The sequence below is a fragment of the Hylobates moloch genome, unplaced genomic scaffold (assembly GCF_009828535.3).
Source record: "Hylobates moloch isolate HMO894 unplaced genomic scaffold, HMol_V3 SCAFFOLD_22, whole genome shotgun sequence".
Lineage (NCBI taxonomy): Eukaryota > Metazoa > Chordata > Mammalia > Primates > Hylobatidae > Hylobates > Hylobates moloch.
Genome location: NW_026652297.1, coordinates 8,914,065 through 8,936,033, shown reverse-complemented (window position 1 = coordinate 8,936,033; position 21,969 = coordinate 8,914,065). Strand labels below are relative to the sequence as shown.

Sequence of the window (21,969 nt, the reverse complement as noted above, 5' to 3'; positions counted from 1 at the left end):
TGTGATTATAGAACCCTGGGGCTAAAGCACTGCACCTGAGGCGGAGCAAGGAGTTAATTGGTAAATAATGTAGACATTCCCTTCTAATTAAGAAGACTTAAACGATAAGGCCTTTTTTTTAGGTGACATTGCTTGAGGCATCTCTATAAAATGCAAGGTCAGCCCAGTGGGGAATGAAGGCAGTCCTAGCAGAGGGTGCCTGGCCCAACAATTTCAAATTATACTGCCTTTTCTGGGCCTCAGTTTTCCCTTGTTTCTCTGCCTCCTGGAGGAGCTGAGAAACCAGGTGTACGTCTCTGAACTCAAGCCTCTGATCCTGTCTGGAGCCAGCCCCTTAGGAAGAATCCATCAGTGCGGATCCCCACTGTGGCAGCCATAAACCTTCTGCCTAAGAATCACATTGACCTACGTGACTCATGCACTCAGTGCAAGAGAAAAGAAGGTGCTCTGTGTCCTGGGGTGACAGGGCAGAAAAGAAGAACAGCCTCTTAAACACTCACTTAACGAGAGCTTGATCCTGAGGCTGGATGTGTGCTCTGACTCTACAAGATAAAGAAATGCATAACAGGCTGGGCCCAGTGGCTCACGCCTGTAATCCTGCACTTTGAGAGGTTGAGGTGGGTGGATCACGAGGTCAGGAGTTCGAGACCAGCTAGGCCAAAATGGTGAAACCCTGTCTCTACTAAAAGTAAAAAAATTAGCCGGGCATGGTGGCGCACGCCTGTAATCCCAGCTACTCGGGAGCCTGAGGCAGGAGAATCGTTGGAACCCGGGAGGCAGAGGTTGCAGTGAGCAGAGATCGTGCCACTGCACTCCAGCCTGGGCGACAGAGCAAGACTCCATCTCAAAAAAGAAAAGAAAAGAAAAGAAAAGAAAAAAAAGAAAAGAAATGCATAGCAGGTACAGGTAACAGGAGGGGTGAATCTCAGCACCATCATTCAGAGTAAAATAATTAATAATTGCTGGACAAAAAAGAGTACTTGCTGTGTGACTTATTTGTATAAAATTCTAGAAAGTGAAGACTAATCTATAGTGACCGATAGCAGTGATTGTCTTGGGGGAGGGATTACAAGGGGTCCAAGAAATCTAGGAAGTGAAGGAGATGCTCACTGTCTTAATTGTGGTGATGGTTTTGATGGGATTCAGGACAAACTACTCCCAAAATGTGGTACTGTAACTGAGAGGTGAAGCCAGCTGGACTTCCTGGGTCAAGTGGGGACTTGGAGAACTTTTCTGTCTAGCTAAAGGATTGTAAACACACCAATCAGTGCTCTGTGTCTAGCCAAAGGTTTGCAAACGCACCAATCAGCACTCTGTAAAAACACACCAATCAGCACTCTGTGTCTAGCTAACAGTTTGTAAACGCACCAATCAGCACTCTGTAAAAACGGGCCAATCAGCACTCTGCAAAATGGACCAATCAGCGCTCTGTAAAATGGACCAATCAGCAGGATGTGGGCGGGGCCAAATAAGGGAATAAAAGCTGGCCACCCAACTCAGCAGCAGCAACTTGGTGGCGTTCACTTTCTTGGTGTGAAAGCTTTGTTGTTTTGTTCTTCACAGAAAATCTTGCTGCTGCTCACTCTTTGGGTCCATACTACTTTTATGAGCTGTTAACACTCACTGTGAAGGTCTGCAGTTTCACTCCTGAAGTCAGTGAGACCACGAACCCACCAGGAGGAACAAACAACTCCAGAAGCACCGCTTCTAAGAGCTGTAACTCTCACTGCGAAGGTCCGAGGCTTTACTCCTGAAGTCAGTGAGACCACGAACCCACCGGGAGGAAGAAACTCCGGACACATCTGAACATCTGAAGGAACAAACTCTGGACGCACCATCTTTAAGAACGGTAACACTCCCCGTGAGGGTCTGCAGCTTCATTCTTGAAGTCTGTGAGACCAAGAACCCACCAGAAGGAATAAATTCCAGACACATAACCACCCAACAGGTTCCCCCTGCCCACTGCCTAGACAGAGCCAATTTATCAAGACAGAGGAATTGCGATAAAGAGTAATTCACGCAGAGCCAGCTGTGCAGGAGACCAGAGTTTTTCTTATTACTGAAATCAGTCTCCCCAAGCATTCGGGGATAGGAGTTTTAAGGATAACTTGGTGGGTTGTGGGCAGCCAGTGACTCAGGAGTGCTGATTGGTTGGATTGGAGAGGAAATCATAGGAAGTCAGAGCTGTCTTCTTGTGCTGAGTCAGTTCCTGGGTGGGGGCCAAGAGATCAGATGAGCCAGTTTATCAATCTGGATGGCACCAGCTGATCCATCAAGTGCAGAGACTGCGAAATATCTTAAACAATGATCTTAGGTTTTACAATAGCGATGTTATCTCCAGGTGCAGTTTGGGAAGGGTCAAAATCTTGTAGCCTCCAGCTACATGACTCCTAAACCGTCATTTCTAATCTTTTGGCTAGTTTGTTAGTCCTACAAAGGCAGTCTCGTCCCCAGACAAGAAGGGGGTTTGCCTTGGGAAAGGCCTGTTACCATCTTTGTTTTAAACTATAAGTTCCTCCCGAAGTTAGTTCAGCCTACACCCAGGGATGAACAAGGACAGGTTGAAGGTTACAAGCAAGGTGGAGTTGGTTAGGTCAGGTCTCTTTCACTGTCTCAGTTACAGTTTTGCAATGGCGGTTTCAGTACATTGGCGTATTGAATTATTTTAAGCTGAAAGAATTTCAGAAAATAGTCCCATTCCCTTTTCTCCACCTGTCTCTCCTGAAGCAGGTCATTGTAAGGTCAGCCTAGAGAAAGGAAGAATAGATCCAAAGTCAGGCGAGTACATGTATTGAACCTGCGGGCTGCTCCATCACACTCAGAGGAAGCAGCCCTGAGCTTACAAAATGAGGAGTTTATACTGGGGAGGGGTGTTTGAAGGAGTTCTTTGGTATGGCCGCATTCCGGGGTTCTTTGCTGTTTAATTTTGTCACATATCACTTTGTGATGTTTATGGTAGCAACTAGATGAACAGCAGGAATTTACAGGTTTGGGTAAAGTTTGTTAATGCTTCCCACGACCTCCCCCATGCGGTCCGGATGGTTTGTAATTGGGGTTTGCTTATCGCAGCAAGCCCTGATAGGTAAAGTCTGCTGGCTTCACCCTGGTGCCTGGTGCCTAGATAAGGGCTTGGAAATGTAAAGCGGCTCGGGGGAAGGGTGGACGGCACAGAGAAGAGTTGCAGAGCATCAGGTGGAGGGGTGGGCAGCATGGAGAGGTTTGGGGGAAGTGTCAGCAGTACCAAGCTTTTGGAGAAGTTTGTCCTTAACAGTCATAAAACCTAGGAGGGATTTTCTGACCTTCCACCAAAGCAGGTCACAAGACACTCACTTGAGAGGTGCCCTTCCTACACTTAGAGAAAGGAACATCCTTATATCTGAAATCATGGGGTCACAGAGAAGAATCTGAGCAGACAGGCCTTGCTAAATCCCTCCCAGTTCATCACCAGTAGATCACACCTTTGTTCAATTATATTCCTCCATGACTGTCCACTCTTCATCAAAGTTAGCGTAAAAATATGCAAGTTTAACTGTTTCTTCTGGTCTTCATTTCCTTATGAAGACTCTTGTGTCATGTAAAACTTACATAAAATAAATTGAAGGCCAGGCATGGTGGCTCATGCCTGTAATTCCAGCACTTTGGGAGGCCGAGGCAGGTGGATCACCTGAGGTCAGGAGTTCGAGACCAGCCTAGCCAACATGGTGAAACCCCCGTCTCTACTAAAAATACGGCCGGGCGCGGTGGCTCACGCTTGTAATCCCAGCACTTTGGGAGGCCGAGGCGGGCGGATCACGAGGTCAGGAGATCGAGACCACGGTAAAACCCCGTCTCTACCAAAAAAAAAAAAAAAATACCAAAAATTAGCCGGGCGTGGTGGCGGGCGCCCGTAGTCCCAGCTACTCAGAGAGGCTGAGGCAGGAGAATGGCGTGAACCCGGGAGGCGGAGCTTGCAGTGAGCCGAGATCGCGCCACTGCACTCCAGCCTGGGCGACAGAGCGAGACTCCGTCTCACACACACAAAAAAACAAAAAACAAAACAAAACAAAAAACAAAAATTAGCCAGGTGTGGTGGTACACACCTGTAATCCCAGCTATTCGGGAGGCTGAGGCAGGAGAATCGCTTGAACCCAGAAGGTGGTGGTTGCAGTGAGTCAAGATCGCACCACTGCCCTCCAGCCTGGGCGACAAGAGCGAAACTCCATCTCAATAAAATAAATAAATTGATATGCTTTTTTTTCCTAGTCTGCCTTTTATTATGGGGCCTCTGCCATGAACCTAGAATGGGTAAAGAAAAAATACTTTTCCTCCCCTACATTTTTATGAGTGGTCCATATGTCAAAACTTATCCAATTGTACACTTAAATATGAACAGTCTATTATATGTCAACAGTGCCTTAGAGCTTAAAAAATAAACGATTCTGTTTCTTTGAGAAACTGTTCACATATGTGCTAGAGTTCCTCTTCTTCCTGAGCTTGAATCATACAGATTTTTGTGGTGAGCTGTTATTATCAAAAGAGACATAAAAGATATTCCGGGGTGAATGGTGCAGGTGTTTGTATAAGAGGTAGAGAATGAATGTATCTTCTCTGTATCAACGTTAATATTGGTAATCAACAATTTGAGCATCTGCCAGGCTGAGCATTTTACAAACATCATATTATTTAACGCTCACACAACCTTTTGAGTAGATATTATTGGATCCATTTTCCAGAGGAGGAACCTTAGTCTCGGGGACACTAAGTAATTTCCTAAGGGGCAGCAGGCAGACCCAGGCCTTGAACCAGGTTCACAGACCTGCATTCTAAGATGTTAAACTGTGGCCATTTCTGGATGGCATGATTACAAGTGAAATTTTAAAACATTTTTTATTTTTATGTATTGCTAAAACTTTCTACAATGAACAAGTACTTTTTTTTTTTTGAGATGGAGTTTCGCTCTTGTTTCCCAGGCTGGAGTGCAATGGCACGATCTTGGCTCACTGCAACCCCTGCCTCCAGGGTTCAAGCGATTTTCCTGTCTCAGCCTCCCGAGTAGCTGGGATTACAGGTGCATGCCACCATGCCCAGCTAATTTTTGTATTTTTATTAGAGACAGGGTTTCATCATATTGGTCAGGCTGGTCTTGAACTCCTGACCTCAGGTGATCTGCCCGCCTTGGCCTCTTAAATTGCTGGGATTTCAGGTATGAGCCACAGCGCCAGGCCTAACATGTACTATTATTAACAGAAGTGTTTTTAAGCCTTTAACTTATTATAACTACTTTGTAACAATACTTTAAAAATTCTTCTGCAGTAAAGATAATCCGTACTGCTTACTGAGCCTAGTAAATGCCACAAGCTTAATCTGTCATTTTAATCTACAAAGTAAAAAATGGGAATCTGAGGCTCTGGGTAGGTGAGTTGTATTCCCAAAATGACAAGTGTGGGAGGCAGGATTTCAACTCAGAGCACTCTGGCCCTGGAACCACTTATTCTTAGCATGGCACCAAATACCACCACATCTGACCAAACGCTCTACAGCCATTTTAACATCTCTGACAACACGACCAGTGTTGGTCAGTTGTGCACATGTTTAGCATAGCTGAAGTCACTGCATCTATCTGTCATGGTTCTATTTTTCCCCACGTCAGACGGTTTGAGAAATATTTTCCACGTTACTTTTGAACTTTTTCCACTTCTTGTTGGTTCTTTAGAGGACCATACAATACTTCATGCTGTTGATGTACTATAATCACTGCTTGGCCGTTCTTAGAGTGGTTTGCAATGAGCTTTTCAAGGGGCCAAAAAACTACCTAGTAACTTACATTCGTCTTCAAAAGGAACAGAGAGAGAAGGGGCAAAATATACCCTTATGATTAGAAGCAGGTCAGTCACATTCCAAAATATGACAGGGAAAGGCTCAGAGAAATTAACTCTTTCATCCTCGAGAAACAATATTTAGGGAAAAGCTCAAAATATTTCTCCATATTGATGCTTGCGGACCGTCAGTCCAAGTATTTCTACTCTTCCATAAAATAGCACGTTTTCTTTCACTCACTATGAAACAGATTATCCACCCAACCTCTTCCTTGGGGACTACATGGATTCATTATCTCGCCACATACCAACCCTGGAGCTTCCTCTGACAGCGGGTCAACTTGGACTGACGCTTGGAAGCCACAAACTAACACACCAATGGCCACACAGCTATGAAATCCAGCTAATCTATCTGCCTCCTGCCTGCCTTCTGGGCTGTCAGCTGCTTACTCAATGAAGACACCTGTCACCCACCTCATCTTAGCCATGCCCGTCACCTCATTCGGCCTCCCTGGCATGCAGGCAGTGCTCCAGCATGGCCTTGTTCCTTCCATGATGCCTGCATCTCCGTCACCTCCAGACTCGGCTGAAGCACTCGCCTCAGAAACTGAGATCTGCTTCCTCAGTGGCTGCGCTGAGAGCCAGGTGGCACGATCTGGAAGTGCAGGTGCAAGGGGCTTGAAAGTGACCAATGAGACGTAGGAGGCAGGAGGGAGCTGGCAGATAAATTCTTTTCTCTTCCTCTTGACTCTGCTGAGGTACAGTGGTTGCATTTAGCTTGGCCATAAACGCAGCTCTGACTGTGATCAGCCCAGGAATGCACCACTTTGCATTTGCTTTTTCTCTTTCTGAGCCTTTTCCCTCACATTGGTTGCCCTGGGCTTGTAGTTCCAACTTGCTTTTAGGGAACACAAGCTATGACACCCATCAGGTCCATTGTTTGATATAGTAATTTCCCCAGTGATTCACAAACTTTTACACAGCCTCAAAAGCATGACTCTATGCATAAGAAACAAGTATTTTATGAAATAGCCGGGAATGGTGGATCTATCTATTGCTTTTTTTTAGTTTTTCTAAAAGGTATCACATCATTCACTTCATAGGAAAAAACAACAACAAACATAGGGCACATGTTAATATTCGATGACAACCACTATAGCAAAAACTACTTTTTAATATTAATTTAGTGCATTCACACAGTGTCTAAAAAATTTGATTTAGGACAAATTTTGGGAGTAGCTGGTGTATGTCAAGTCTTTTTACCAATTACTCATAGTATAAATATCCTATCTCTAATATATAATGAACTTCTGGAAGTCAATATAAAAACCAAAATAGAAAAAAGTAAAGAAAAATAAGCAAAGAATATGCACAGTAGGTTTACAGAGAGGAAAATATGGCTTCCTTACACATGGGGAAATGTTGAATTTCACATGTAATTTTTAAAATACAAATTAAAACTACAGAATATATCATTTTTCATCTATTAGTTTTGCAAAAATAAAAAGTCTTACACAGTGTGAGCTAGGGTGTGAAGGAATAGCTACTTTTAGGTATTATGTTAGAAATATCTGCCTCCATGATGAGATCTTGCCACATTAAAAAATAAAAGACATATTTGCTTACAGAGGGCAATTTAACAAAATATCGACCAAATTATAAATGTACATCTCTACTGACTATGCTTTCCATTCAGACATTTATCCTGTGGATATCCAGATAGGTGTGTGCAAAAAATCATCTGCAGAAAATTATTCTCTGAAGCCTTATTTGAAATGGCAGAAGATTGTAAACATCCTAAACATCCAGTAGGACTAATTAAAGAAATGTTGTTACATCTATACAGGAGTATAAAAGAATGAGAAGGACTTTTATGCACTAATAAGAAACTAACTCTGAGATTTAATGTTAAGTTAAAAAAAAAAAAAACCAGAAAAGTGAAGAACAGAAGGTTGAGTGTGCTATCGCTTGCGTAATCCTGTTTGTATTCTTTATGCATAGAACATCTTTAGAAAGATATTGGGTATTTTTTAAGTTAACATTGGTTGGAGGTAATTGGGGGATGACAGAAGTGCTTACTATACATTGTATACCTTTTTGTACCTTTGAATTTTGAAATATGTGATTATATTACCCATTCTTCAAAAAAATTAAGAGTTTTTAAAAGATGAAAGAAGAAAACAGAAACTTCCCACATAGAGCAATATGGCAGATTGGATGGGTATCCTAAAACCCTCTAACAATAAAACACCTAAAATTTTTTTAAAACAGTTTGATTTCTTTATTTGTTTATTCTTTTTTTGAGATGGGGTCTCACTCTATGGTCAGGCCGGAGTACATTGGTGCAACCTCAGCTCACTGCAACCTCTGCCTCCCAGATTCAAGTGATTCTCCTGCCTCAGCCTACCAAGTAGCTGGAATTACAGGCACACACCACCACGCCCGGCTAATTTGTGTATTTTTAGTAGAGACGAGGTTTCACCATGTTGGTCAGGCTGCTGTCAGACTCCTGACCTCAGGCGATCTGCTAGCCTCAGCCTCCCAAAGTGCTGGGATTACAGGCGTGAGCCACCGCACCCAGCCCTTAAAAATTAGTTTTAAATGCATGGCTAAACTGACCTGAAATTAAGAGAAATCCTCAGAAGCCAAAACAAAAGAGAAAATACAAAACTAGGAAAGACAAAGCTAAAGCCACTGACTGCCCTAGGGCATCAGGAAGTCCCTGGAGATGAACAGCTTCCGTTTTCAAGGCCCAAGAAGGGGGCTGTGAAATAACACCTAAGGAGCGAGCTGGCACCCAGTGTCTCAAATACAGCTGGGGCCTTAAAGACAACACCCGTAGTGAAGGCGTATCTAGGGAAAACATCCACTCCACAAAGGGGATAGTAAGAAAACTTGCCAACCATGGCCTTGACTTTGGGTAGAAGGAACGAAAAGGCCCCTCTGAGAAGTCTGAACTCTCCAACTCATTTTATAAAGTTAATATGACCTTGATATCAAAATAGACAAAAGGCAACAGAGAAAGAGCTAATCTTGCTCATGAACATACATGCAAAACCTTTTTGTTTTTTTGAGACGGAGTCTCACTCTGTCGCCCAGGCTGGAGTGGAGTGGTGCGATCTTGGCTCACTGCAAGCTCTGCCTCCCGGGTTCAAGCGATTCTCCTGCCTCAGCCTCCCGAGTAGCTGGTATTACAAGCGCCTGCCACCATGCCCAGCTAATTTTTCTATTTTCAGTAGAGACAGGGTCTCGTCATGTTGGCCAGGCTGGTCTTGAACTCCTGACCTCGGGTGATCCACCCGCCTCAGCCTCCCAAAGTGCTGGGATTACAGGTGTGAGCCACCACCTGGCCTTGTCTCTGATTTTTTTTTAGGTTGACAGAGTCCATATAAAAACTCAAAGAATTGCTCCAGGTGCGGCGGCTCATGCCCCTAATCCCAGCACTTTGGGAGGCTGAGACGGGTGGATCACCTGAGGTCGGGAGTTCGAGACCAGCCTAATCAACATGGAGAAACCCCATCTCTACTAAAAATATGAAAATTAGCTGGGCGTGGTGGTGCATGCCTGTAATCCCAGCTACTTGGGAGGCTGAGGCAGGAGAATCGCTTGAACCCGGGAGGCAGAGGTTGCAGTGAGCAGAGATCACTCCATTGCACTCCAGCCTGGGCAACAAGAGAAAAACTCTGTCTAAAAAAAACAAAAGAAGCAAAACTCAAAGAATCTACAGCCAAATTAACAGAATTAATCAGAGATTTGATCAAGACTGATGGACATAAGATTATATACAAACATTGATTATGTTTCTGTATACTGGCAACAGTAAAAAAAATTTTTTCTTTTACAAAATATCATATTCAACATTAATAAAACAGTTAATGTACCTAGGAAGAATCTAACAAAAGATGCATAAGGCATTTATGAAAAAAATTTTGGAATATAATGGAAAGATATTGCATTTCTTAATGTAAACTAACTATTCTAGCAAACTTCAAACTCTTAGTGGTGTAGCACAGTAGAAGTGTTTTTCTTTTACTTTTTTGTTTTGAAATGGAGTCTCGTTCTGTTGCCCAGGCTGGAGTGCAGTGGCGTGATCTCGGCTCACTGCAACCTCCGCTTCCCAGGTTCAAGCGATTGTCCTTCCTCACCCTCCCAAGTAGCTGGGATTACAGGTGCCTGCCACCACACATGGCTAATTTTTGTATTTTTAGTAGAGACAGGGTTTCACCATGTTGGCTAGGCTGGTCTCAAACTTCTGACCTCAAGTGATCTGCCTGCCTGGGCCTCCCAAAGTGCTGGGATTATAGGCATGAGCCACCACGCCCTGCCAGAAGTGGTTTTCTTGCTCTTCCAACAGTCCCATGTGAGTGTTCAGTGGGAAGACTTCCACACCATGACGGGGGAAACCAGGTTCTTTCATCTTGTGGCTCTGTTATTCCTTAGGGTCTCAGAATCGTCTTCTTGATCCTCTGCAACCACCTACAGTTGAGGGAAGAAATAGAGCAGATCACAAAGGAGGGCCAGGCCTGGAGGGGTTTCCTGTCCCTTGCTCTGCCCTCATCCCATTGCCCAAAACTTACCTTGGCCACAACTCACTTTTAGGGAAGCTGGGAAACACAGCCCAGCTGTGAGCTAAAAGAAAGGGGATTGGGCTTGGTGAACCACTGGACAGTTTTCTGCCACAGACAGATCAGACCTACATAAATGTTTGTTGATAGGATGACTTGACATTACAAAAGTGTGTCAGCCACAGTGGCTCACGATTGTAATCCCAGCACTTTGGGAGGCTGAGTGGAGGGGTGGGGGGGTGGATCACTTGAGCCCAGGAGTTCAAGACCAGCCTGGTCAACATGGTGAAACCCCATCTCTACCAAAATTACAAAAATTAGCCAGGCATGGTGGCGCACACTGGTAATCCCAGCTACATGGGAGGCTGAGGCAGTAGAATCGCTTGAACCCGGGAGGAGGAGGTTGCAGTGAGCCAAGATTGCACCACTGCACTCCAGCCTGGGCAACAGAGCAAGACTCTGTATTAAAAAAAATAATAATAAAAAGCTGACTTTTTGATTCAATGCAATGCCCACCAAAATTCTAACAGAGCTATTTGCAGAATTTGAACAGCTGATCTTAAAATGCATGTGAAGAAGGAAAGGGCCGAGAATAGCCAAAATTGTCCTGAATGTGGGGAGAAATTACCGTCAGGAAAAAGGGCTTGCTTTAAAGCTATAATAATTTAAACAGTGTGGTATTGGTTCAAAAACAGAAAACTATACCAATGGACAGAATTGGAAGCCCATTAACAGAGCCCCACATCTGTGAGGGACACAAAAGTAGGTGAACCACAGATGAGCAAATAAAGAACAGACTTTTCAATGAATGGTGTTGGAATCAATTGAGTGTCCTAATGTCCACATTACTATTATCCAAATTATCCATTAGTTGCTTTTTTTGTTGTTAAATAAACAGGTAAATGTGAATGGCAAAAACTTCAACACTCTTAAAAGAAAATATAGAAGAATGTCTTTAAGACCACACAGAAAGGATTTTTAAAAAATAAGTCATAAAAGGCCAGGCATGATGGCTCATGCCTGTCATCCCAAAACTTTGGGAGGCTGAGGTGGGTGGATCACTTGAGGTCAGAAGTTTGAGACCAGCCTGGCCAACATGGTGAAACCCCGTCTCTACTAAAAATACAAAGATTAGCTGGGCATGGTGGCAGGTGCCTGTAATCCCCACTACTCAGGAGGCTGAGGCAGGAGAATTGCTTGAACCTGGAAGGCAAAGGTTGCAGTGAGCTGAGATCCCACCACTGCACTCCAGCCTGGGCAACAGAGCAAGTCTCTGTCTCAAAAAAAAAAAAAATTAATAAATAAATAAGTCACAAAAATGTCATATGAAAAAAGGAAATGATTGACACAAAAATTAGGCAGTTGAGTTCATCTAAAGAAGACATAAAGAAAATGAAAAGACAGACCGGGTGCAGTGGCTCGCACCTGTAATCCTAGCACATTGGGAGGCCGAGGTGGGCAGATTACTTGAGATCAGGAGTTCGAGACCAGCCTGGCCAACATAGTGAAACCCTGTCTCTACAAAAATTAGCCGGGCATGATAGCATGTGCTTATAATTCCAGCTGTTAGGGAGGCTGAGGCAGAAGAATCGCTTGAACCCAGGAGGCAGAGGTTGCAGTGGGCCAAGATTGCACCATTGCACTCCAGCCTGGGCTGGAGTAAGATGCCATCTCAAAAAAAGAAAATGAAAAGACAAGCCACAGGCTAGGAGAAAATATTCATGACACATACAACTGACAAAGGAGTAGTATCCAAAGTATATAAAGAATTGCTACAAATCAATAAGAAAAAGAAAACAACCCTATAGCAAAATGAAATAAAGACAGGAACATATTTTCACTAAGAAAGGAAACCCAAATGACCAATTAAACACATTTAATGATGCTTAGATTCATTAGTAATTGTAGATATGGAAACTTCAGGGTGCATTACAATGCAAATTAAAATGACAATAAAATGTTTTCCACTCACTAGAGTGGCAAAATTGTAATATCTAACAACTGGGGAGCAACAGGAACTCATTTACACAAGATGTGTACATATGGTGTAAATCTATAAAGAAAAAGAAGGGAATAGGCTGGGCGTGGTGGCTCATGCCTGTAATCCCAGCAGGCGATTTGGGAGGCTGAGATGGGTGGATTACCTGAGGTCAGGAGTTCAAGACCAGCTGGGCCAACATGGCAAAACCCTGTACTAAAAATACAAAAAAATTAGCCAGGAGTGGTGGCACGCACCTGTAATCCCAGCTACTCAGGAGGCTGAGGCAGGAGAGTCGCTTGAACCTGGGAGGCAGAGGTTTCAGTGAGCCAAGATCATGCCATTGCACTCCAGCCTGGGTGACAGAGCAAGACTCCACCTCAAAAAAAACAAAGAAAAAGAAAAAGAAGGGAATAATAAACACCAAATTCAGGATAGGGGTTACTGTAGGAGGAGTGGTATAAAGACAGAGGGGCACCCGGGAGGGCCTCCCAGTCTCAGTACATAGGCAACGTTGGTTACATAGATGTTTCTATTATTATTTTGTATACCTTATATGTGTTTAATATAATATTCTATTGTACGCATATATGTGTGTTCCATTATGTATATATGAAATATTCTATCATGCATTTATTTATTTATTTAAGAGAGAGCCTGGCTCTGTCACCCAGGTTGGAGTGTAGTGATGCAATCTCAGCTCACTGCAACCTCTGCCTCCTGGGTTCAAGTAATTCTTGTGCTTCAGCCTCCCGAGTAGCTGGAATTACAGGTATGCACCACCACGCCCGGCTAATTTTTGTATTTTTAGTAGAGATAGGGTTTCACCATCTTGACCGGGCTGGTCTCGAATTCCTGGGCTCAAGTGATCCACCCGCCTCAGCCTCCCAAAGTGCTAGGATTACAGGAGAAATATTCCATCATTTTAAAATTAAGTTACTAAAAATAAGATAAAATAAAGATACTATTTGATTCTGGAAGGGCTTGAAATATTGTCAAGAAAACAGATCATTCCAATATAATGTAGGTGGGTATAAGATGCCATGGGACCCAAGAGGAGAGACGTGCTAATTCTGCCTGAGAAAGTTAGAAAGGCCCTATGAAAGAGGGGAAACTTTGAGTTGGGTCTTATAGAATGAATAGGAGTTTTCTGGGTCATTCGATATCAGCAGCACTAGATTTACAAAACATAAGAGAGAGGAGGCTGGCATAAGACAGCATCGTGAGGAATTGCAAGAACTTCAATGCTCTGCTCTCACAGATATATCCATGCCATATTTTTATTTTTGCTGTTAGGCTGAAGGCAAAATGGTTGGGTCTTTGGTGTTTTTCAAGGCATTTCGCCAGTATGAACACATATAAACTGAAAATTGAATTTCTGAAATAAATGAGATTGTGGTATGGGCATGAAACAGTCATGTAACCATGATCAGCAGAGTCATCTATGGTCAAGCTGGTGGAGTGGCCCAGCCAGTCAGTCTGCAGGATGTGTGATTGCACACCGTTCTTACCAAGCAAATAGAGGAAGCTCGAGAAGGTATTTGCAGAGCCTCAGAAAAAATGCTGTGGTTATTCTGAGTAAACTTAAGCATGGTTTTGAGGGAAAAATAAAATTTTAGATTTTGAGATCTGTCTAAATTTTGGATACTTTATATCTAACCACATTACACTTACAAAAAAAAAAAGCAATATTTTTCTCATCAAACCTCTAGCTAGCCTTATTAATTATCGAAATGACTAATTTAGAATTCAGCTTTCCTCCACAACCCCTGCTATTCTCTTGACAGAAAGAGGAAAAGGGAGAGGAGAGGGGATACATTTCTAGAAGGCAGGTGCCCTGAGAAAAGTAACCGGTCACTGTGGTTGGCCATCTGCACAATCAATCAGTCCATATGTAACTGACCTGCAGAAACATCAGGGAAAACAGCCTGAGCCAAAGACCTGCAACCGGAATCCGTTTAATTTTAGGCCCCGTGCGGTGGCTCTCACGTGTAATCCCAGCACTTCGAGAGGCTGAGGTGGGCAGAACATTTAAGGGTCAGGATTTCGAGAGAAGCCTGGCCAACATGGCCAACTAAAAATACAAAAATTAGCTGGATGTGGTGGTGCGCACCTGCAATCCCAACTCCTCGGGAGGCTGAGGTGGGAGTATTGCTTGAACCTGGGAGGTGCAGGTTGCAGTGAACGGAGATTGTGCCACTGCACTCCAGCCTGGGTGACAAAGCAAGACTTAATCTCAAAAAAAAAAATCCTTTTAATTTAAAAAAGTACCTTCCATTATTGTTAGAAAGTCATATTACTACTATCCAGATTCTCCAAACATTGTTTTTGTTTGATAAGCCTTCTTCATATACCCTGGGTTTGGCTGAGGGGTTTAGGTGTTTTAATGATATTATTGCAATTGACCCAATAAAGCAGTCAGAATCCATGGAAACTTAAACTGACTTTAACTTTTAGCTGTTTTGGTCTCTCAGCAGGAATCAGGCAAAGAATCTCAGAGGAGTCTGCTAACCTCTCAAAAGTGACAACTGGGATAAGAATGTCAGAAATCCCTCAACTACCCTAGTTATTGGAGAATGGGGGTATTGTGGTACGTTGACTGCTTTTTCTTAAGTAATCTACATTTTGGAAGGCTTTCTATTGCTTTTTCTTCTATGGTGGTTAATGATTTTGTTAAATCCAAAGAGGTAATAGCAACTAAGAATGTGGGTTTGGAATCCGACCAACCTGGTTGGAAGCCAGATTCTATCCCTTTTTGTTTTAGTACTTTCCCTATCCAAATAGATGGACTATAATTTCTTTTTTCTTTCTTACTTTTTTTTTCTAGAGACAGGGTTACACTATGTTGCCCAGGCTGGACTCAAACTCCTGGGTTCAAATGATCCTGCCACCTCAGCCTTAAATGTACCATCATTTCTTAACCACATAGTTTCTATTTCTTTATATTTATGAATAACACTATATCAAATATCTTCGTATGAAAATGTTGGTTCCCTGTGGCAGACACCATTGGCTGCTTACCCAAAAGAAATTTACCCTCCTTCCTTTGGAATGCTACCCCACTGGTATTCAGGCAGCCATGTGCCTGCTGGGCCTTGAATGGCCTGAGCCCATCATGGAGATCTCACTCCTCTTTGTTCATGATACACAGCCAGAAGGTGAAGGGAAGTGTTTACAAGCTTCTGAGAATGGCATTTTTGGAGAAAGTCTGTTTTGCCCCACTCTCTTCTTTTGTATTTGTCCATTGTCATATGAGAATAGGATGCTGTGAGTCCTACCATGAAGGGAGACAACACGTCCCCCCAACTCTGGATGGCAGAGTGGGAAAAGAAAGATCCCAGGTTCTTCGTTATACCATGGGGACACAAAACCACTTCCAGGATTTCTTACTACCAAACTTATATGAGCAAGAAATGTCTGAATGCTGCAGTCACATTAGCTGAGTTTTTTTTTGTTTTGTTTTGTTTTTCTTTTTGACAGAGTTTCACTCTTGTTGCCCAGGCTGGAGTGCAATGGCACAACCTTGGCTCACTGCAACCTCTGCCTCCCGGGTTCAAGTGATTCTTCTGTCTCAGCCTCCCCAGTAGCTGGGATTACAGGTGCGTGCCACCACGCCTGGCTATTTTTGTATTTTTAATAGAGACAGGGTTTCATCATACTGGTCAGGCTGGTCTCGAACTCCTGACCTCAGGTGATCTGCCTGCCTCAGCCTCCCAAAGGGCTGGTATTACAAGCGTGAGTCACCACACCCGGCTGAGTTTTCTATCATTGGCAACTGAAAGCATTTGAGCTCTTACACCTAAATTTAATTTATTTCCTAGAGTAGGTTCCCACATGTGGAACTTCTAGACCTCATCTATACAGGCAAATCGCACTCGAGAAGAGCCTCCATTTATACCTCCATCAGCATATAGGAGACTACCTTCTCACCACAGTCTCTTCAATATTGAGTCACTGAGTATTACAGATTGTCATTCTTTAAAAATCACTGCTAATTTGGTAGGCAAAATCTGCTATTTCAAAATTAGTGTTTGCTCATCTGGAGTTGGTGGAGCACAGTGTGATTGGACTTGGCCTAAGAGAGCCTCCTGGCGGCCCGCCCAGGCACTGCAGGAAGAGGTGTGGTCGGTATTAGGCTTCCAGAAGCAGTGACAGTGACGGGTAAGGGTCAACAGTGAACTCACATGGGAAGGATCAAGAGCTCTTCCAGGTGAGGCCAGAAACATGAGGGCAAGGATGTAAAGCTGGCCTGAGCTGGGAGGAGGTGACCAGGGATCACAGACAAGGGCAGGCCCCAGGGAGGAGTGGCCTTCTGGAAGGCCCCAAAGTCTTGTGTCTTCTCAGCCAGATTGTGTGCCTGTGCTCTGTGTTCCACCCAGAGATGATCTTAAAGATGCTCCTTAGCCCCTGAGGATCTTTCTTTCTCTCTCTCTCTCTTTTATTTTTATTTTTATTTTTGAGACAAGGTCTCACTCTGTTATCCAGGCTGGAGTGCACTGGCACAATCTCGGCTCACTGCAGTCTTGACCCCCTCCAGGCTCAAGCCATCCTGCTGCCTCAGCCTCTCTAGTAGTTGCGACTGCAGGCGCGCACCACCACACCCAGCTAATTCATGTATATTTTTTTGTGGAGATGAGGTCTCACTATGTTGCCCAGGCTGGTCTTAAACTCCTGAGCTCAAGCTATATGCCCAACTGGGCCTCCCCAAGTGCTGGGATTACAGGTGTGAGCCACCACACCTGGCCAAGATCTTTCTTGATAAAACCCAAAATAGAGGATGGGCGTGGTGCTCACGCCTGTAATCCCAGCACTTGGGGAGGCCGAGGCCGGCAAATCACCTGAAGTCAGGAGTTCGAGACCAGCCTGGCCAACATGGTGAAACCCTGTCTCTACTAAAACTACAAAAAATTAGCCGGGCTTGGTGGCAAGTGCTTGTAATCCCAGCTACTTGAGAGGCTGAGGCAGGAGAATTGCTTGAACCCGGGAGGCAGAGTTTGCAGTGAGCCAAGATCACGCCGCTGCACTCCAGCCTGGGCAACAAGAACAAAACTGCGTCTGAAAAAACAAAACAAAACAAAAACAAAAAAAAACCCAAACAGGAAAATGGAGGAGGCCAAGATGACCTAACTACTGTAAACTGTCTGCTCAAATTTTAAACAGAGCCAAAATTAAATATGGGAATTAAGTTTCCTTACGTTGAAACTCAGAAACAACACTCGTGCTTTTTGTATTCAGTCAGAGTTCAGTCAGAAAGACAGAAAACACTCCAGTTATTTCAAACAGAGAAAATTTAATTTGGGAATTTTTTTTTCCTTTTCTTTTTTGAGATAGAGTCTTCCTCTGTCACCCAGCCTGGAATGCAGTGGCGCAATCTCAGCTCAGTGCAACCTCCACCTCCCGGGTTCAAGTGATTCTCCTGCCTCAGCCTCCCAAGTAGCTGGGACTACAGGCATGTGCCACCATGCCTGGCTAATTTTTGTATTTTTAATAGAGATGGGGTTTCACCATGTTGGCCAGGCTGGTCTTGAACTCCTGACCTCAGGTGATCCACCCCGCCTCGGCCTCCCAAAGTGCTGGGATTACAGGTGTGAGCCACCGCGCCCGGCCTAATTTGGGGAATTTCAACAAAATTGTTAGAAGGTCTAGAAGAGCAAAAGGATGAAGAAAGAATGCTGGAGAAACAAAACAAAACAAGAAAAAGAAACAGTGATAACCAGAAGCTGCTAATATCACCCTGAGTGGGGCTCTGAGACCCTACATCTGCTGCCACAATTTTGGAGCCACTGTTGCAGTTAGTTCTAAATCCATCAAAGAGATGAAGAGATAAAACCACTGAAAATGTTCTGCTTCTATCTGGGCTTCTAGGGCCTCGGAATGACCCTACTTCTGCTGCCTCAACAGCAACTGCGAGGACCTGCCAACAACTGCTAGGGAATGAGGGCCAGTGTAAGACTCTCCTCCCTTCTCCCTACTCTCTGGTCTCCTGCCTGTCCTCTGATTGGAGGAGCCCACGGAGATCGAGTTGGCAAAGGGGCCTGGGAAATGTAGTTTGCAGCCTCTCAACTCCAGTAGTTCAGAATGTACCAGGGCAGGAATGAAGCTGAGAATAAACAGGAAGTAACTTGCACATTATCATATCCAATTCTACAACCTCTATTTTTTACTCTAAATTGGACTATATAACTTATTTTTATATTTGATTCTGGGTGAATTTCTCAGATGAATCTAACTCCCCTCCATGAGAGTTTTTCATAAAAGTTCACTATGAAAAACAATTTGTGTTGGCCATTCTACACAGAACGCAGGAGCTTGGCACTGAACGGCGCTGTCTTTTACATATGGCTGCACTGAGTGAGGACCCATGTCAGTCAAAGACAGCATTTGAGAGGTTCTGTTTCAAGGTGTACTTTGATAGCCAACATATCTACCTCAAGGAACCTCATTCTAGGAAATGTTTATTGTTTTTCCTCTGACCTGTTTCCTCTCCACCTCTGGCCTGGCAATAGCACCCCACACCTTGCAATAGGAAGACCCAGCCGATTCTTCCTCTTTCAAGAAGTTGGATCTTGAGTAGACACAGACACAGATCATGGTGCTATGGAGTCATCTAATGGCACACAGTAGAGTGCACTGGTACATGCCCAGGTCCCCAGGGGGGGACCTGTTTTCTGTCTTTCCCAAGGCCTGGTTGTTCAGCTGTCCCTTAGCAGGTGTATTAGTCAGGGTTCTCCAGAGAAGCAGAACCACTAGGATGGGGGTGGGGGTGTCTTGAGAGAGAGAGAGACAGAAACAGAGAGAGAGAGAGATTTTGAAGAATTGGCTCGTGCAATCGTAGCAGCTGGCAAGTCTGAAATCTGCAGGGCAGGCCTGCCAGCTGGAGACCCAGGGAAGAGCTGAGGTTGCAGTTCAAGTCCACAGGCAGTCCAGAGGCAGAATTCCTTCTTCCTCGAGGGACTTCTCAGTCTTTTCTCCTAAGGTCTTCAACCGACTAGATTAGCGATCACCCACACCGTGGAGAGTGATCTGCTTTACTCAAAATCAATTTATTTAAATTTTAATTACATCTAAAAAATGCCTTCCCAGCAACATCTGGACCAGTGTTTGACCAAAAACTGGGTACCATGGCCTAGGCACGTTGACACTAAAATTACTTATCACAAGGATTCTGCCAATACATCCTTTTTTTTTTTTTTTTTGCCCTAGTTTATCGGAAATATTTTCTGTTGCTTGCAACTGCAGAACACGAACTGCTACAGAATGTAATTTGTTAGAACACCAGGCTGTCCAAATTGAACTTTGATGTGACAGATTGATAATTTGCCTGTGAGTAGCGGGGGTTCCCTTCCTATGGCATCACTTAATTTTTATATGAAAATAAGGCATATGTTAATAATAGCAAAAATACTTTAAAAGTAATATATGGCCTACCTCTCACTAGTTCTCGTCTTTACTTGCTATTTTTGGACCTCAGGTCCCTGGAAGTTCCTGGGAGATGTTTTCAGGTGTTTCACACAGATCCCCCAGCTAGCCTGGGCAGCACAGATCCCCCAGCCAGCCCAGGCAGCTCAGGTGTTGCTCTGCTTTCCTTCTCCTCCCCCATCATCTGCTGGGCCCAGACACAGCTCTAATTGGTCATCGCTATTAGTGCCACTGAGCCACCCTTTCCTCCCGAGGACTGCCACCAGGCCATGTGAGGTCTTGAACTACCCAGGGCTTGCAGGGAGGCTGGGAGCTTGGCTAGAGTACCACACTCCCTTGCTCCCCACTGTCTGCTCTCCCACATCAAACCAACCACAGAGGCATGCTTATTAGTACATGTACACTTCCCCATTCCACAGATAAGGCTAGCTCCTTTTTCCTTTAGGAAACCTCCCTGGTCTTCCACATCCAGTCAACTTCAGAGAGCCCATGCTGTCAATTCTTCAGATGTGCCCAACAGATCTGAAATTTAGCAATGGTCCCAACAGGGGGCTGGAATGAAGCCCCTGCTATAAAAGCAATAGAGCTGCAGACCTGTGGCACCTTGGATAATCAAATCAAATTTAAAACATTGGGACAAACCATTGGTTTGATCTAAATCATCCATACTCTCAGACTTCAAAACAAACCAGAGCCGGGAGCAGTGGCTCACGCCTGTAATCTCAGCACTTTAGGAGGCCGAGGTGGGTGGATCGTGAGGTCAAGAGATCGAGACTATCCTGGCCAACATGGTGAAACCCTGTCTCTATTAAAAATACAAAAAAATTAGCTGGGTGTGGTGGCGCGTGCCTGTAGTCCCAGTACTTGGGAGGCTGAGGCAGGAGAATGGCGTGAACCCAGGAGGTGGAGGTTGCAGTGAGCTGAGATCGTGCCACTGCACTCCAGCCTGGTGACAGAGCAAGATTCCATCTCAAACAAATATATAAATAAATAAAAACCAAAAAAAAGAAACAAATCCATATGCCCATATGCCTGTTAGCTAGACTTCTTCTTCTCCAACTGGATATAAAATTGAATGGAAGCATTACTCACCTTCATAGATATTTTGGCTGGGAAGGCAGCTCATTAAGTTCACCAAGGAAAGATTAAACTATCTGGGGGAATACAAAGCATTAACAACTACAGAATCCAAAAAGTAACAGAAAGTTCACTCATTTCCAAATATGTGAACTCATGTAGTAGGAAATGCTTTCTGATGCTTGCAACCATAACACTAATTAATGAATCTGTTCAAACTTAAATTTTACTTAACTAGCTGCTACTCTACCTCAAGAAATTATATATTGTATTTGAGAATATACCCATTTTCAGCATATAACACTTAACTATTTGTGGAAATGACCAGGTTTTAAAAATAAAACAATTTCATGCATTAACAATACCATAAAGAATTATGTAGAATAGCGAGGACTGAATAACACAAAGAGAGTTCAATAATGAGAATGTCATCTTCTCCATTGTGGTGTCTTAGGCTTGTAAGAAAGAAAGCTGTGGGAGTTAAATAAAATGTCTAAAATTAACTTTTTAATTCAGTAATTTTTGTCTGGATTCTAAGCTGAATTTTGATTCAGCAAAAGCAGGAGCTATTTGTCTCTGCCGTCCCACACAAAGCCCACAGGGAACATACCTTTCTTCTCAGGCTTAGCAAATGTTCTTGTGCACTCAGATTTCTGAATCTTGTGGCACGGCTGCCACAAGGACACTTGCAACATGAGAACTTCAGTGTACAAAGGTGGTGATTGCAAATCTACAATGAAATTCTATTATTGGATTCCACAAGTATAAAGTCTTTGCTCCTCTTCTGTACCCAGGAAAGGGAACCTAGGAAGACCGCTGGAGCGAGAACAATTATGGAACCATGCAACTGGACTTCCAAATTCGATGAACTGCACGCCTGCAAGCTTTCTCCATGGTCTGTGGCCCACATTCACCTCACAAGATGGGGGAAGAGATAAAACACTTTGGTTTTCTTAATGCAATGTTGGTGTTTCTTTAAGAAAGTATAGCCTAGACCGGGCCGGGCATGATGGCTCACACCTGTAATCCTAGCACTTTGGGAGGCCAAGGCAGGCAGATCACTAGGTCAGGAGTTCAAGACCAGCCTGGCCAACATGGTGAAACCCCATCTCTACTGAAAATACAAAAATTAGCT

The 21,969-nt window shown here is 43.9% G+C and overlaps 1 long non-coding RNA gene across 1 annotated transcript; it reads left to right on the top strand.

Annotated features, from left to right (window-relative positions):
- Positions 1-1,523: 1,523 nt before the first annotated feature.
- On the top strand, positions 1,524-21,712 carry LOC131382328 (uncharacterized). Its single transcript, XR_009211711.1, has 3 exons — positions 1,524-1,849; positions 14,813-14,928; positions 21,629-21,712. It is a non-coding gene; the product is annotated as an uncharacterized LOC131382328 (long non-coding RNA).
- Positions 21,713-21,969: the final 257 nt, after the last annotated feature.